The following is a 14943-nucleotide window of genomic DNA, read 5'->3' as shown; positions in this document are numbered from 1 at the left end:
TCCTTGAAGCCAGGCACTACTTGCAGTTTCATGTTTGCCCAGCACAGTTCTCTGAGTGCACTAGGTGCTCACTAAATGCTATTATTGATGATATAAATGTTACCTAAATTCATTAGTCTTGTTTGGGTTGTAGTCAAGCTCTTCAGAAGACTGCTATTTTCATACTCCAGCTTCTAAAGCTAGAACATTGTCAAACCTAGTTGTTTGCACATATGTTCATGAAACAGTGATGTCCTAGACTCCTGGCATCTGTTACTGAATGTTTAATAAAAGTGAAATTGTAATATTTTCAGACTCAAACACCACATGGGAACACATAAATTAGGCATTTCTGATTTTTCAAGAATTAAAATTATATCTGCCAATTAAACTACAGTTTTTGTGGTGTGCCAGGTAGACTGGAGAAAGACAAATTCATTTGAAAACATTCAGTTTTGATTTGGAAAGATTGTAGGGATCTGATCCAAGCACTTACCATATTCTGCCGTGACTATGCATTAGCCTCCTCGCTGACCATCCAGCCTCCTATCTCTCCCCACTCCAGTTTGCACATCACTCTGCTGCCCAGATCAGTTGCCTAAAAAACTATTCAGTCCATATCTCCCCAGTCTTCGAGAACCTCCAGGGGTTGCCCATCCGCTTCCACATCAAACCGAAACTCCTTACCATCGGCTTTAAAGGAGTCAGCTAGCTCACCTCTCCTACTTTACCTCATTGATTTCCTATTACAACCCAGTCCACGTACTTTGCGCCTCTACCCACAACTTACACAGTGAACCTTGATCTCATCTGCCTCCCACCAACCCCTTGCCCATATCCTCCCTCTGGCCTGGAACTCCCTCCCCCTTCATATCCTACGGATCACCACTATCCCCACGTTTGAAGGCCCTACTTAAATCATACCTCCTCCAAGAGTCCTCCAACGAGGCCCTCATTTTTCCTGCTCCTCCCATCTGTGTTGTCTGTGCATTTGGATCTGTTCCCCTTTAAGCACTTGATATTCACTTAACACTCAGCCCCACAACATTGATGTGTCTATCTGTAATTTATTTTAATGGCTGTCTCGCCCTCTAGACTATAAGCTCCTTGTAATAATAATAATGATTGTGGTATCTATTAAGCACTTACTGTGTGAAAATCACTGTTCTAAGTGCTGGGGACGAGACAAGATAGCCACATCTTAGTTATCCCTGTCCTGACCCTTACAACACTCATATTCTAAGTATGAATTGAATCCCCATTTTACAAGCGACATAACTGAGGCACTGAGAAGTGAACTGACTTACCCAAGGTCATGCAGTAGGAGAAGCAGCAGCATAGCCTAGTTGAAAGAGCACAGGTCTAGGAGTCAGAAGGACCTGGGTTCTAATCCTGGCTGTGCCGCTTATCTGCGTTGTGGCCTTGGGTAAATCACTTCACGTCTCTGTGCCTCAGTTACCTCATCTGTAAAATGGGGATTAAGACTGTGAGCTCCATATGGGATAGAGACCATGTCCAACCTGATTAGCTTGTATCTATCCCAGCACTTTGAACAGTGCCTGGCACATAGTAAACTCTTAACAAACACCAGGCACATGGCAGAGCCAGGATTAGAAGCCACATCTTCCATCTCTGTTGTATTTTAGTCTCCCAAGGTCTCTGCACCCAGAAAGCGCTTAATAAATACCATTGATTGATTCAAACCCCCCTGGAAATCCTTCCTCCTCCTTGGAGGTTTATTCCCCCATTGACTTTTCCTCCTTAAAGCCTATCCTCCCAACCGCTCTGAGCACTTATTCACTCGTGCACTTTTGTGCATGTTGTCTCACATCTTCCACTAATTTAGCGTTCAAACCCCATAAGTTATTTTACCTAAGTTGCATGCTCCTACCTCTTAGTAGAGTACTCCTCACAAGTAGATATTCAGTAAATACTTTCGTTTAATTTTAATTGGCATGTGTTTTGGGATATAAGTTATCTATAAGTTTGGTCATTTAAAAATGTCAAAGACAGTTTTTTCCTGGGGTGATTTCTCTACAAAATCCAGAATTTCCTTGGACAACCCGTGATTAGATTTTGCTTATCTCTGGTCTGTAGTCTCCTACCATTAGATTGTAAGCTCCTTGAGGGCAGGGCTCCGTGTCTACCATATCTATTCATTCATTCATTCATTCAATAGTATTTATTGAGCGCTTACTATGTGCAGAGCACTGTACTAAGCGCTTGGGATGAACAAGTCGGCAACAGATAGAGACAGTCCCTGCCGTTTGACGGGCTTACAGTCTAATCGGGGGAGACGGACAGACAAGAACAATATCTAAGAACAATATCTATTGTATTGTTGCCTCTCAAACTCTTAGTACAGTGCTGTGCACAAAGTAAGTGCTCAATAAATATCATTGATTGATTAACAGAGAGGTTTGCCCCGTCTTCAGGTTGATTTTTAGTGTGTTATGATGTGTGCATTTAATTGGTCAAAACCCAGTGCTTGGTGTTATAATCACTGTGGTTGTCACCTAGGTCCTCAAAGGCCTTTCAGCACAGAGATTTCAACTTCTTTTTTAGCCAGACGGGCAGCTGGCTAATAAGAGGATTTTCTGTGATCTGAGGCCATCGGCTTCTCAGCGTGTAATCCCCACATCTTAGTGAAGTGCCCTTGCCTGACATTCCACCCATAGGCTGCTGGGATGGAGCGGAGGAAGGAAATCTGGCTTTCCCCTCTCCCAGGAGCTGCTGGATCCCTGCTTGTCTCTTAGGAAAGGGTGAATGAGTGGTTAATTTATGTTTCCCTCTTGTCACCCAGAAGCAGCAATGGGTGCTAGACCACCAGTAATTGCACGACCCAGTAGTTCTGTTTGTCTCCCTGGCGATCTTAATGGAAGCTAGTTTACCTTTGTTGCCAATGAGGGGACTCTGCCTTAGCCAGTGTGTAGGAAGAGAACAGTGGTCTACAAGAAGAGATTTCTCGTGGTTTCCCCAAAGGGCCTCCTGACTCTTCTCAGTCATCCACCTGACCGGAGGAGGAGGATACTTGACCCTTTTCCCCATCAGTTTGCAGCTCACAGTCTGGTTCTTGTCGAAACTTCCCGCAGGTTGAGTTGTGGGCAGAGAACACTATTGCAGCTGGTTGCTAATGGGCCGATCTTCGAACAGAGCATCCAAAAGTAATTTGTGGCCTTGGAGAAAATAAGCAGGACCTCGTGGTCTTCTTGTGATGGTGACTGACACCATGTTCTTCTTAGAAAGAAACCTCCTGGGTCGGGATTATAAGAATACATTTGTCATTGAACAGGGTTTTTTTTTCAACCCTATTTTTCTCATTTGCTATTCCTTATACAAACATCTTTGGTGGGCAGGGCCATGCCTACTGACTCTGTTATATTGTACTCTCCCAGACACATAGTTCAGTGCTCTGCACATAGTAAGCACTCAATAAATATGATTGAGAGTCTCTAAGGCTATTTTTCTAACTTTATAATTGCGTTCCGATTATGAAAAGTCATTCCCTACTTGAACTCGGGTTTCAGACTGGAAAAGAACCACCTGTGCCTGGTGCAGAGACCGGCATTTTCACGGTTGCCAACTGAGTGAGTCATTGTCAAAGTTGCCTACTCGCTGCCCCTTATTAATTGCGATTTCCTCTATACAAATAAAACATTTTTGGGAAATGGTAAAGCTTTTTCACCCTTCAGCCTTCGCTTATCCCAGCAGATGCACAGTAATTAAATTAAGATATGGTAAATTAATATCTTGAGCCTTTCCCCCTTGCATAAATTGTCATTTCTCACACTTTGTTCTGAAAACAACAAAATTATTTGAAGCAGAAAATGTAGAGAAAAAACATTGGCTTTACGGGTGGAGTGAAGAAAATAATTCATGTCAAAAGGGGTTTGGGTAAATTCATGGGGGAGAGTCCATAATGGATTATTGAGGAGAAATTAAGGATGTAGACAGAAATGTTAGGGAAACCCTTAGCCGCGAGAGTGGACATCCAATAAAGTATCCATCGGATGGTTACTTCAAGGGTCCTGGTGCTGGTTTCAGTGTCCTGGACTGAATGGACCATTAATAATAATAATGTTGGTATTTGTTAAGCGCTTACTATGTGCAGAGCGCTGTTCTAAGTGCTGGGGTATCAGGTTGTCCCACGTGGGCTCACAGTCTTAATCCCCATTTTAAAGACGAGGTAACTGAGGCACAGAGAAGTTAAGTGACTTGCCCACAGTCACACAGCTGACAAGTGGCAGAGTCGGGATTCGAACCCACGACCTCTGACTCCAGAGGTCAGGCTCTTTCCATTGAGCCACGCTGCTTCTCCGTTGGATCACTGATCAATTTTCACTTGAAGTTTAATATTTTGGCAATTCAAGAAAAGATTAAACTTTAAGAGAAAAGCATCAGTTTACATAGAAAATAAATTATACCTGTGAGTGATGATACACCAAATTAAAAAAAATCCACGCTACTTTTCATTGCTATATTTTCATATTCCTGACTTTGCTGTTTTTCATCGTGTTTAAGAGTATACCATTTTTCTTCACTCCAGCAGTCAATGCTTGATTTTCTAGGGTTTGTTTATCTGATTGTAGATTATCCAGACCTTTTGTTGCTTCTCCTCTTCCCCACCTTTATCTTCTGCTGCTTGCCTTTTGACCTTTACACTGATTGTTGTGCTTCAAGCCCATAGCATGCAGAGTTCAGATGAGGAAGCAGACCTCTAGGAAGCTAATTTTTAGGCTACATGTCAGCTTTGGTAAAATGTTTGGTGGGTTTCAGAGGTAAACATTGTTTGTAAAGGTTAATTGTCATTCTCTCTGCAGATTTCATTTATCCAGGGCATCGTCTAGATTAGCAGTAGAAAACTGCAAATTGATTTGCATTAGGGCAAAATCAGTAGGGCACTGATTTTAGAAGCTTAATAAATAATTTGGGTGATGATGATAATTACCATCAAAATTCCCCCTTATTTTCCAGGAGTGGAATCTGAGACATCGTACCTTTGCGTGAGCAAATGTCAGTGTTTAAGCTTGCTCTGTAGTTGGATTTAATTAGCTCCTGTAACAAAGCTAAAGGTGTTCAGTCCTCATCAGTGGCATTTATTAAGCATTTACAGTGTGCAGAGCACTGTATAAGCACTTAGGAGAATACAATGCCACAGCGTCGGCAGACGTGTTCCCCGCTCACGACGATTAATGTAGTTAATATGTCAGAATTCCTCGCTACACTAATGAGAGATGTATTAGAAAGAATTGGATTGTTACATTTCCCTTAATGCCCATGGTTCAGTTAATGGCTTATATTGAGATGCTTTTCTTGTCTGGAGGGATCCGTTCTTTTTATTAGATCCTGTTGCTTCTACTCTGTGTTTAAATATTGATTGTGTTTCTGAATTTATGTCCATCATGATACTCAACACTGATACAAAAATTTTTCTATTTTACATAGCTCACTATTCTCAGCAACCTCGAAGCCTGCATTGTTTTCCTAGTGTAGTGAATGGCTGGTAATTTTAGGTTGTTTTTCTTTCCCTTTATTAGGTATGATACAATCACTCCCTGGTATACTAAATAATGTTTTTAGTCAGCCATATCTTACTTGAGTGATGTCTTTTTTGTTCTACTAAATTATCTTTAACAAATATGCTGAGAGTCAATTTTACAGACAAGAAACATTTGTTCTTAGGTAGATTTAGCTTCTAGGTCTCAATACTACAGTATTTTATCGATCAACCGGTAGGGACATTGGCTGTATTCCTACCAGTGTGTCTGGAGTGCTTTGTGACATTTTAACACCAAAGATTGAGGGGAGGCCCTTTTTTTTTTTTTACTGCCCTTAAACCCAACTAGGTGACAGGGGATGAGCAATCTCCAGGGTGCTCATAGCTGTGGTGTATTATAGTTGCTAAATACTATTTCCATATTAAAAGGATCAAAAGGCTATCTGTCCCAATATGTCTCAGGCACAAAGAAGGGCTTCTGCGTAATTTTACAGTGGCTCTGCTTTTTAGCTGAAGAAGTGAATGGATGAATGGGGAAGAAGGAGATTCATTCATTCAATAGTATTTATTGAGCACTTACTATGTGCAGAGCACTGTACTAAGCGCTTGGAATGTACAATTCGGCAACAGACGGAGACAATCCTTGCCCAATGACGGGCTCACAGTCTAAACAGGGGAGACAGACAGCAAAGCAAAATATTTGACTGTGCAACCTTCCTAAAATTGCCCTGGAGGAGATAGGATAGGTTGGGGCTCACAGTCTTAATCTCCATTTTACAGATGAAGTAACTGAGGCTCAGAGAAGTTAAGTTTGCCAGGCACTGTACTAAGCAATGGTGGAGATATAAGTGAATCAGGTTGGACACAGTCCAACCTGCTTCTCTCTTCTCTTCTCTGCTGCTTCTCTCAGAATTTCTCTGCCTCCCTACCTTGGGTAATTTGCTTTACTCTTTTGTTTGTCTTTCACTGCTTCATTTAGATATGGGCTGCTAGCTGTCCTAATGTGCAATGTGTTCTTTTTGTAACCTCTTTGCTCTGTGAAGTAGCGTGGCCTAGTGGATAGAGAATGGGCCTGGGAGTCAGAAGGACATGGGTTCTAAACCCTAATCTTCCACTTGTCTGCTACATGACTTTGGACAGGTCACTTCACTTCTTTGTGCCTCAGTTACCTTATCTGTAAAATGGGGTTTAAGACTGTGCGTCCCAAGAGAGAGATGGACTGTGTCCAACCTCCCTTCAGGCTCGCATCTCCTCCTGCCTCCGGGACGTCTCCACCTGGATGTCGGCCCGCCACCTAAAACTCAACATGAGCAAGACTGAGCTCCTCATCTTCCCTCCCAAACCCGGTCCGCTCCCAGACTTCTCTATCACCGTGGATGGCACGACCATCCTTCCCGTCCCGCAGGCCCGCAATCTCGGTGTCATCCTTGACTCGTCCCTCTCGTTCACCCCACACATCCTATCCGTTATCGAGACCTGCCGGTTTCACCTCTACAATATCGCCAAGATCCGCCCTTTCCTCTCCACCCAAACGGCTACCTTACTATTACGGGCTCTCGTTATATCCCGGCTAGACTACCGTGTCGGCCTTCTCTCTGACCTCCCTTCCTCCTCTCTCGCCCCGCTCCGGTCTATTCTTCACTCCGCTGCCCGGCTCATCTTCCCGCAGAAACGATCTGGGCCTGTCACTCCCCTTCTTAAACAACTCCAGTGGTTGCCTATCGACCTCCGCTCCAAACAGAAACTCCTCACTCTAGGCTTCGAGGCTCTCCATCACCTTGCCCCTTCCTACCTCTCCTCCCTTCTCTCTTTCTACCGCCCACCCCGCACGCTCCGCTCCTCTGCCGCCCACCTTCTCACCGTCCCTCGGTCTCGCCTATCCCGCCGTCGACCCCCGGGGTCACGTCCTCCCGCGGTCCCGGAATGCCCTCCCTCCTCACCTCTGCCAAACTGATTCTCTTTCCCTCTTCAAAACCCTACTTAAAAATCACCTCCTCCAAGAGGCATTCCCAGACTGAGCTCCTCTTCCCCCTCTACTCCCTCTGCCATCCCCCCTTTACCTCTCCGCAGCTAAAGCCTCATTTTCCCCTTTTCCCTCTGCTCCTCCACCTCTCCCTTCCCATCCCCACAGCACTGTACTCGCCCGCTCAACTGTATATATTTTCGTTACCCTATTCATTTTGTTAATGAATTGTACATCGCCTCGATTCTATTTAGTTGCCATTGTTTTTATGAGATGTTCTTCCCCTTGACGCTGTTTATTGCCATTGTTCTTGTCTGTCCGTCTCCCCCGATTAGACTGTAAGCCCGTCAAATGGCAGGGACTGTCTCTATCTGTTGCCGACTTGTTCATCCCAAGCGCTTAGTACAGTGCTCTGCACATAGTAAGCGCTCAATAAATACTATTGAATGAATGAATGAATACTTAGCTTGTATCACCTCCACCACTTAGAACAATAAGAGCTTAACAAACACCATAAAAAAAAGAATTATAAGCTTGTCAGGGATTCTGAGAGATCACCTTGCCCAGCTTCCCAGCTCCAGGGAAATAAGTCATTTGGTGGTATTTGAGCCCTTACTTTCTGCGGTCATTGCACTAAGCACTTGGGAGAGTACAGTATCAATCAATAAATGATATCGAGCACTTAACTGTGTGCCCAACACCCAATCCATTGCCTGAGAAGACTGAAGCCTTCGAAACTAATCACTTTTGACAGCATCCAACATTGGTCCCAGGAGCAGATTCAGTGAATTCAGTTGTTCCTTTCAAAGAAGGTTAGACTAACTTCTGAACTTGACTTTATAGAAAGTCAGCTTTCATTATCAAATGAACGGCTAACCATTCAAATGGCTAGATGAAGGCTATTTAGGTTTCTATTTAGTTTGAGGATCTGTAAGATCCAGCGATGATAATGGAGGTTGCCTAGGAAATGGACCTCTCCCACTAAACATCAGTCAACCTTAGAAGGAGGGTATGTAACTCCATGGGCGCTTCCAAAAATGAAACCCAACTGCCACAGTTTGGATGAGAAAATCTTTTGAAAATAAACGCATTAAAGGATCTGTTCTTGCTGACAGCATAGGTTTGTCGCCAGGGGATTATTTCTCCAATCCATCTCTTCAGGGATTTCATCTCTTTGGGCCCAGAACCTGGGGGAAATAATGTGCCCTCTAAATAGGTTTCTTTCTTCTTACCCATACACATCCTCTCCTTTGAGGGAGTATCCGCTCTTAAGAGCCTTTTGACATGGGCACCAAAAGTTCCGACGGCATCAGGAAGGAAGCGACTTTAGAGGTGATGGGATCTGTGGGCACAAAGTCATGTTACCTGTGGAAGATGTTTTGCGATTCCATTCTGCTGATGGCGGCCAAAGTTCAAGGCATTCCTTTTAGTTCAGCTTTCACAGGTTACTTTGTTGTATTGTAGTTTCCCAAGGGCTTAGTACAGTGCTCTGCACACAGTAAGCGCTAAATAAATATCTCTAGACTGCAAGCCCATTGTGGGTGGCTCAGTGGAAAGAGCACGGGCCTTGGAGTCAGAGGTCATGGGTTCAAATGCCAGCTCTGCCACTTGTCAGCTGTGTGACTGTGGGCAAGTCACTTAACTTCTCTGTGCCTCAGTTACCTCATCTGTAAAATGGGGATTAAGACTAGCCCCACGTGGGACAACTTGATTCCCCTGTGTCTACCCCAGTGCTTAGAACAGTGCTCTGCACATAGTAAGCGCTTAACAAATACCAACATTATTATTATTATTACGTGTCTACCAACTCTGGTGTATTCTCTCAAGTGCTTAGTACAGTGCTCTGCACCCAGTAAACACTTAATAAATATGATTGATTACCGGTGATAGTTGCACTTTAGCATAAATAGAAATCGTACCCAACCATCAACACATTAGGTGGTGAGGTAGTGACACCCTACATAGTTTATGCCTGCTGTCACTGTTGACTGCCCTGGAAATGCTGCCTGCTGACCTCTGGCATGGCAGAAGTGCTCTTGTGCCCTGATGCTTGGCTGTCCTGGGCCTGGGCTAAGTGCTGCCCCATGCTCAAAGATCAGAGCCAGCAATACTCACAGTTTTCTCTACAGCTTCAGCCCCTTGGGCCCCTAGTTTTGGTTCATAGTAAGCAGTTAACAAATAACATTATGCTTGGGCCCCTAGTTCTGGTACATAGTAAACCGTTTTAATCCCAGCTCCACCACTTGTCTGCTCTGTGACCTTGGGTGAGTCACTGTACTTCTCTGTGCCTCAGTTACCTCATCTGTTAAATGGGGATTAAGACTGTGAGCCCATGTGGGACAGCGACTGTGTCCAACCTGATTAATTTGTATCTACCCCAGCACTTAGAAGAGTATTTGACACAAAGTAAGCACTTAACAAATACCATTATTATTATTGTTGTTGTTGTTGGGCCCCTAGTTTTGGTACATAGTAAGCAGTTAACACTTTTGCTGTCTGTCTTCCCCTTTTAGACTGTGAACCCATTGTTGGGCAGGGATTGTCTCTATCTGTTGCCAAATTGTACATTCCAATCGCTTAGTACGGTGCTCTGCACACAATAAGCGCTCAATAAATATGATTGAATGAACAAACAAATGGGCCTCTAGTTTTGTTACATAGTAAACAGTAAACAAATATTGTTTTGGGGGCCCCTGGTTTTAGTATATAGTAAACAGTTAAGAAATATCGTTATTGTTGGGCCCCTAGTTTTCTGATAGTTCTCCCCTAGTCGATTCCAGTTACTTAAGGTGGACATATGTCCCACCTGCTGCAGTGTCCTCTGCAATCCCTTCGAGCCTGGAGTAGCCTTCGGAGGCAAATGGCCCACCTCAGTCTCATCTAGTCATCCCAAAGGAAGCTGTTATTTCTGATTTTGTCATCCAGAGGCCCCAGTAACAAGGTGGTTTGCAAATCTGGGGCTCTCTGGAGTGATAGGTGACAGCACAACTCATCCACGAGATGGCATCCAAACACCTCAGAGCAAAAACCTCAGGTTAACAGTTATTTATCAGGAGCAGAGGTCATCTTGCATACTTGGTAATCTAGCTAGCTGCCCTTCACACCTGACGACAGTGCTACCGACGAGGAAGTTCACCAGTGGGTGAAAAAATAGGCCGACGTGCATCGCCGAGTCCCAACCGCTGTCCTTGTTTGTTGCTGTTACTTTTTTTATGGTATATGTTAAGCACTTGCTGTGTGCCAGGCACTGTACTTAGAGTGCTCAGGTTGATCAGATCTGTTCAGGTTGGACACAGTCCATGTCCCCCCTACGTGGAGCTCACGGTGCTTATCCCCACTTTTCAGATGAGGGAACTGAGGCACAGAGAAGCTAAACAACTTACAAGGACACACAGCAGACAAGCGGTGGAGCCGGGGTTAGAACCCAGGTCTTTCTGACTCCTAGGCCCATCCTCTATTCACTAGGCCACGCTATTTCTCTTTTGTTGTTTGCTGTGCCCAACTCTGTAATAAAATTCTGTTTTCTCTGTAATAAACCATTAAAGTGAGTTCTAAAGGGATTGAGAGAAGACTTCAGATGTAAACAGTGAAGCCAGTGGCATCACTCATGGAGGCAAATTGCACCTGCCTGTGGTAGTTTGGTTTAGCTCATAATAAAAATATTAACTGTGGTATTTAAGTGCTTACTTTTTGCCAGGCACTATACAAAGCACTAGGCTAGAAACAAGATCATCAGGTCCCAATGCTGGATGTGTTTAGGGACAGACACCACCCTGTTAAGGCTTTCACAGTTGCCCCAGTCATTCAAGGCACAGTGCTGAGTGGATCCATAACGTGTCACTGTGGATTCATTACTCTCTGATGGTTAAAGCTCGAAGCTATTGGCTGAAACTCCACCTGTATGGTAGAAAAGTCCTGAGGGAAAGTCATAGTCATCACACTAAAAGTGTTGAGGTCTTTGAACAAATAGCCAAAGAACCATCAGTCAGTCATTGATAGTTGTTGCACACTCACTGTGTGCTGAGCACTGTCCTAAGCCTTAACCGAGGTTGAACGTAGCTGTCATAATGGAAGAAAATAGAGAGTGAAGAGTCAAAGATCATTCCAAGGTTGAAGGCTTTGGAGAGAGGATGGGAGTGGTGTCGACTGAAATGGGAAAGTTAGGTGGAGGAGTAGATCTGGGAGGGAAGTTAGGTTCAGTTTGGGATGTATTCTTGTTAAGGTAAGCTTCTCCTCTAGACTGTCAACTCATTGTGGACATGGAACATGTGTGTTGCACTGTACTCTTCCCAGCATGTACTAAACATTCAAATACCATTGATGATAAGGTACTGGTTCCTGCCTAAACGACTCTAGGACTTTCGATGATCTCAGCCTTCAAGTTTCCCAGATGATTAGATGTCTATTCGGGCACCAACTTCCAGATTCCTGGTTGTGTCCTTGAGAGGTTTGGTGTAGAATTTGTTAAACCTGACTGGACACAGTACACAAATCAAGCCTGCTCCATTTGTGAAGGAGAAGGGATCTGACAAGGCTCCTCTAATTCAGATTCAGCCAGCTGTTTCACCCTGGTGTGACTTTAAAGATTTTGATCAACTTTTCAGATTGGCCACCCCAGGTCTCTTAATGGGTGTCAGATTCTAGGAAGGCTGTTTGGAGGTCCCAGTTAGATTGTTCTCCTTCATTAAATTGTAAACTTCCTGAAGGCATACTGATATACTCTTCCAAGCTCTCTGGAAATCCTAATGCATATTTCCATTATTCCATATGATAGGAAGAGCCTAGGGAGCTGACTCGGTGGTGGTAGTAATAATAATAATGATGGTGGTATTTTTTTAATGTTCATTATGCACAGAGCATTCTACTAAGCTCTGGAATAGGTACAAGCTAATCATGGCAGACATAGTCCCCTTCTCACATGGGGCTCATGTCTAAGTAGGAGGGAGAACAGGTATTGAATAGCAGATTCTCTTCTTGCTTTAGAGCTCAGTGGGATCCCATTACTTCTGAGTTCTTTGCCATGATTCGTGGCTACGACTGCATTGGCAGCTTGATCAACAACAGCCATGTCTTCTCAAACTGTTGGGCAAATCTTTCTCCATGGAGCATTATCCTCAGTGGTGGAAAGTGTGTTAAGGATTTCGTGAAGTATTATTGCCATTTCTTGAAGATTCCTTTTTTGTTCGTGATAAATAATAATAATAATGGTATTTGTTAAGCGCTATGTGCCTACCACTGTTCAAGTGCTGGGGCCAGATACAAAGTAACCAGGTTGTCCCACTTGGGGCTCACAGTCTTAATCCCCATTTTAAAGATGAGGTAACTGAAGCACAGAGAAGTTAAGTGTGCCCCAGGCCACACAGCAGAAAAGTGGCGGAGCTAGGATTCGAACCCACGTCCTCTGACTCCCAAGCCCGTACTCTTTCCATGGTAAAGCTGTCTCCAGTCTTCAGTGGGAGCGGTGGTGTGTTGGGGTCCATGTGTCTTCTTTAATAATAATGTTGGCATTTGTTAAGCGCTTACTATATGCAAATCACTGTTCTAAGTGCTGGGGAGGATGCAAGGTGATCAGGTTGTCCCACGTGGGGCTCATAGTCTTAATCCCCATTCTACAGATTAGGTAACTGAGGCGCAGTGAAGTTAAGTGACTTGCCCAGAGTCACACAACTGACCAGTGGTGGAGTCAGGATTTGAACCCATGATCTCTGATTCCCCAGCCGATGCTCTTCCCACTGAGCCCCGCTGCTTCCCTTTAGAGATGGTGATGATGGTAATAATATCAATAGTGATATTTGCTAATTGCTTACCATGTGCCAAACACTACACTGAGCGCTGGGGCAGACACAAGATAAGCAGAACGGATATAGTCCCTGTCCTACAGGGGACTTGCAATCTAAGGGGGAGGGAGGTCTAAGCTATGAGACCACAGGTGGTCTAGAAAGTAGTGAAGAGGTGATGAGAATGACTCCAAGACCAATGAACTATTTGCAAATCTAGTAAAATACCAATGATATCACAACCCCAGGTAAAGGAATGCTTACCTAAGTCACATCACAGAAAACAGAAAATGTGAAGAAGCATTTTTAAAAGTAGAGGTAAACCAAAGATGAAGAGATACAAGACTAAAATAATATTAATGAGAAGCCTGTATTAGATGGTAAACAATGGTTAGCACAGCTCGGATGTTTAGATATTTTCCTGGAAATAAGGGTCAGTGGAGCAATGTTAGTGTTTATGAAGCAGTATACTATATGCTAACTGGGGATGATACAAGATAATCAGATGAGATATACGTCCTGGATGAGGCTCACAGTCTAAAAGGAAGAGCAGGTATTTTATCCCCTTGTTACAGATGAGGAAACTGAGGTACAGAGAAACTTGTCACTTGCCCAAGGTCAGACGGCAAGCAAATAGCAGAACCGGGGCTAGAACCTAGGTCTCCTGACTCCCCGTGCTCTTTTCTTCAGGCCTCGCGAACTCCCGAGGAAATTCCGTGATGCTCTTTCCTGTCCAGAGCCCCCATTTCAGTTTTAGTGGCAGAGTACCTTGATCCTGAGGATCATCAGGTGGAAAAGTTTTCTCAGTTGAGGGAGCAAGATTTTTACTAAAGATGAGGTGGATTCACAATTTCCAGATGACTTTCAGCTCACTCTTTGTTCTCCCCCAACTGGAAATCTCACAGCTTTGCAGAAATGGGGTCATCCTTTAGGTTGGAACGATTGGCCTTCTTTTTCTCTTCAAGCCCAGAAAACCACCAGTGAGGCCACGACTTGGGGTGAGCCTCCTTGGTTAAATCTGCAGGTACCTGGGGGCCTTGGGTAGTGAGAATAAGGGGTGGTTTGGGGGGGTGGGGAAAGGAAAATTTAACAGGTATTTGGCCATTCTTCTTCTGTCTCTTTTCCTGGGAAAATTGTGGACTAACCTGAAGGCCTAACCTAACCTAACAGGGAAGATAATCAAGGATGTCTAGACATCCCTATCTGCTACTCTATGAACCGCAGTGAGGCTCTTGGGAATTCTGCCTTTGGGTATTCTGGAATGTGACTATCAGAGAGTTTGGGAATGAAACGTGGTAGCTAGTGGGCAAAGCAGGTTAGCAGTACACCTCTGATAGAGGTCTGAAGCAGCCACCAGAAGGGTTGCTTTTATAATAAACTAGTTTTATAATCAGTCATCGGTATTTAGCGCATGGGAAAGCACAGTACAGCAGAATCAGCAGACAGGTTCCCTGCCCATAGTCAAATATAAAATAAATGATGCAAGCGAAAAGGTCCCAACTGCTAAAATTTAGGTAGTGAGCTTTTTGCCTTTAAGGTGGTTTCTCTGTTTATCTGCAGGATACATCGGCTGCCCTCTTTAGGAACAGAAGCTGCTAAATAGGAATGGGTTCAATCAGGACCCTTAATGAGCCCTAGTCATTGTGTCAGGAACATCACTGTTGGTCATTCAAGCGCTTAGTACAGTGCTTTGCACAGTAAGCACTCAATAAATACGATTGAATGAA

The 14943-nt window shown here is 44.1% G+C and overlaps 1 protein-coding gene across 5 annotated transcripts in view; it reads left to right on the top strand.

Annotated features, from left to right (window-relative positions):
• Positions 1 to 14943, top strand: part of DOCK9 (dedicator of cytokinesis 9) — a 221118-nt gene that overhangs the window by 39750 nt on the left and 166425 nt on the right. The gene's annotated exons all lie outside the window — the stretch shown is intronic.

This window comes from Ornithorhynchus anatinus, chromosome 10 (genome assembly GCF_004115215.2).
Source record: "Ornithorhynchus anatinus isolate Pmale09 chromosome 10, mOrnAna1.pri.v4, whole genome shotgun sequence".
NCBI lineage: Eukaryota > Metazoa > Chordata > Mammalia > Monotremata > Ornithorhynchidae > Ornithorhynchus > Ornithorhynchus anatinus.
This window is presented reverse-complemented; position numbering and strand designations above follow the sequence as displayed.